This window comes from Habropoda laboriosa, unplaced genomic scaffold, assembly GCF_001263275.1.
Source record: "Habropoda laboriosa isolate 0110345459 unplaced genomic scaffold, ASM126327v1 scaffold128, whole genome shotgun sequence".
Lineage (NCBI taxonomy): Eukaryota > Metazoa > Arthropoda > Insecta > Hymenoptera > Apidae > Habropoda > Habropoda laboriosa.
The window spans coordinates 624,847-628,110 of NW_017100281.1; the positions used below are offsets into that span (position 1 = coordinate 624,847).

General features: G+C 29.4%; 1 protein-coding gene across 1 annotated transcript in view; it reads left to right on the plus strand.

Annotated features, from left to right (window-relative positions):
* LOC108573600 (probable glutamate--tRNA ligase, mitochondrial) overlaps positions 1–3,264 on the plus strand; it is a 13,208-nt gene that overhangs the window by 4,704 nt on the left and 5,240 nt on the right. The window lies entirely within an intron of this gene.

Genomic DNA, 3,264 nt, shown 5'->3' on the forward strand with positions numbered 1-3,264 from the left:
GTTATTAATTTGAAAATATAATTGAAATATTTTTATGATAATTAAATTCATGTCATTCAAGTTGATTCAATTAAAATCTATGGGCTGTGTAAGTTCAAAAATTAACATTTTGTTGGCGTGTATACTCAATATGAAACTTGAAACGCGTTTTTCTCAGAAAAAAAATTTTCCAAATCGGTGACCAAAATATTTCAAAAATCACTGTATCGATTTACTTCAAATTTTACAGGGTTATTGTAGGGATAGAAAACTAGTCCGCGAACAAAGGATTTTTTGTTTCAATGGCTGGTGGCTAGTTTTTTTTTTTAATTGACGAAAATCAAGCGTTTTCTCTACTGATACTTTGACTTTGAACGGCTGCCATTTTGTTGAAAATCAATTTTTCAAACGTGCTTCGTTCAAAGACTGGGTAATTTAATATAAAAGCTAAATTTTTTCGAAATATTGATTTTCGATAATCCGGATACGAGCAGCAGTGGCAACCGTGAATCGCTTTCAATGAAAGAACTTTCAGAAAAGTGGCCGTATCTTTAGCAATTATTAATATCTTTTAATGAAAAAATTATGATAGTTGCTTGAAAATATAGTCTTTCAGATACGGCAAGATATATCGTAAAAAGTTTACGTCAAAACAAATTCGCAAAGATCACGTTTTTCCCACTTTTTAACTGAACATACCCCCTTAAAAGAAATAATTTATGGAAATAAATTGTAAAGAATATATAGTAAAAATAAAAAAATACATAAAAGGAAGACTTAATATAAAAACTGAGTAAGATAAAAAAATATTTGTCGTGCAACAACGAAATAGTAATCCATGCGTTTACCCATTCAACTCCGGTAGCTTGCTGCTACCAGGTGTTTCTGTATTTTAAGCGAACATCTCTCAGCGCTCGAAACTTTTGGTTAATTCCTTGAAGACAAATAGCCACGCGCCCAAATCCACTTAAGATTCTTTCATCACTGATCTAACGGAGTGAATTCATGTTCAACCAATTCGATCGAGATTTCGAAGTTCTTGCCGTATCTTTGTTAGTTACATTAAAAGACATTAACATAAAATAAAGCTATAAGTTATATCGCATTTGTAAAGAATTATACTATTTAATATTTGATTTTACGATAGTATTATAATACTCTGTGAATTAGGAGTATCTTCTTAAAGAACTTTCGAATTTTTATCTAAAACTAAAATTCAGTTGTTTGTACAAATGGAAACAAAAGAATATAAACTAAAATAGATTAGTTCGTAAAGAAGATTCTCCCTATTCAAGTATTTACACTTTAAATTGTACTTAATTGTACGTATTTAAATATATACACTTTATTACAATTATGTATTTTTTTTAAATATACATATAACAAAACATATATGAAGAATATATATATTGTATAAAGTATATATGTTAAATATACTTTCATATTAGAATATAAGTACATATTACATAAATATCATTGCATTTTTGTAATGAAATTTATACGAAATACAATAATAATATTATAATGACAATACTGCATTAACTTGCTTATGAATACACATATCTTACTACACTTTAGCACAAAATGTTACTATTACAGTTTAATAGACTCCATAAAATACACTATAAATTTTAAATAAGAATTAATCATTACATGGTAAATATATTAGAAATTTTTGTAGTTTCACTACATAACACTGATTTATATAACATGTTCGCTGCCACCCGAAAATTGAAAAGGGGCATACCGTATGCCACCGATTCGTAGTCTCACAAGGAAAGCTTTTTCGACGGGGTAATAGGTCTACATCTACAATAAGCGTACCCGTAATTGTAGCCGTAGATATTTCACCAGTTATGAGAAAAATACGTGTAAAGTTTGGAAAAACCGTATTCAGGCATATTTCGGTAGTGGAATAATGCATTCAACTGCGGCCGTGACGTAGCGGCAAACGTTAGAAAACTAAATTTTTTGTCCCCGGTTGAAATCTCGTTGCGGACATTTTTTTTCAGAAGCAAAATTACTTTAAATGTTACAATTATGGAAAATAAATTATTACCGTGGAATTATTATTTTATGCAATTTTTCTTCAACTATTTATGTACTTATTATTAATAAAACTATTATTAATAAGTTTCATGATGAAAGTAAAAATATGTATATACATATAATTTGAAGTACATGTGTAAGCAATATAGTTTACCTATACATACAATTGGGTGAAACTTATAATAAAAGCAATTGAAACAAATTTCTACAACAACACGAACATCTCAGAAAAGAAGGCTGCTTGCATTAACAGTATCGCATTATGAAAATATTTGGAACTTTATCCATACTTCTATCTTCAGGCGATGTAATGAATGAATTGTATTCTCTACTAAAAATTATTAATAAACGTAAGTACTGTTCTCATAACTGGCACGCTTACGGGTACGCTCATTGTAAATGTAGACCTATCATTTCGTCAAATTTCATTGAAATCGATGAAGATCACATGGTGGTATAAAGGATTCATGGTGGTATTTATTTAGTCGTCTATCGCACAGCGGTGGCATCAACTTTTGATGTGACCGACCGACAGACACTGTCGACGCTGGCTCACGAGGTACCGCATACGTTGCGCTCGTGGCAGCGAATGTGTTTAGGGGGTATTCGTTCAAATTGGATTTGAGAAATCAATATTTTTCCTTTTTTACTTTCTGTTAGTGTAAAGGTTCTAGAGCATTCTACTGAAAGTATTTTTGAGAAATTCCAAATACTAATAATGTTACACAGGTTTGAAGTCAAGCGTATAGGTAGCACATAAATTACATGAAAAACTTTAAATGCGTTGACATGATTTCTCAGAAAATAATGTGCGGATTAACTTCATATTATTAGGGGAAATTCGTGCAGTACCGATCAAAGCTTGTTCCCGCATCCTCTACCAGATGTTAGTACTTATTTGAATAAACAAATGAATATAACATATCTGTGTAACATATTTCGGGGTTATATTTTTTGTAGTTCAATCTAAATATTCCTCACATTTAATGTATTTATTAAATAATAATTCGTTTAATACAGTAATATAGTGAAAAACATGTAATGAATAGGTATTCACTATAAATAGAATTAACAGAAACAGAATAGTTCTAATGTTTAATTATTATACACATATTCAGTTACAAGGAAGTGCAGTGTGATTTACATATTTAGAAATTTATACAGTGAAAATAGAAAGGAATAAAATTTTGTAACAATATAAAAATAATTTCACTTTAATTTTAATATAAATTTATA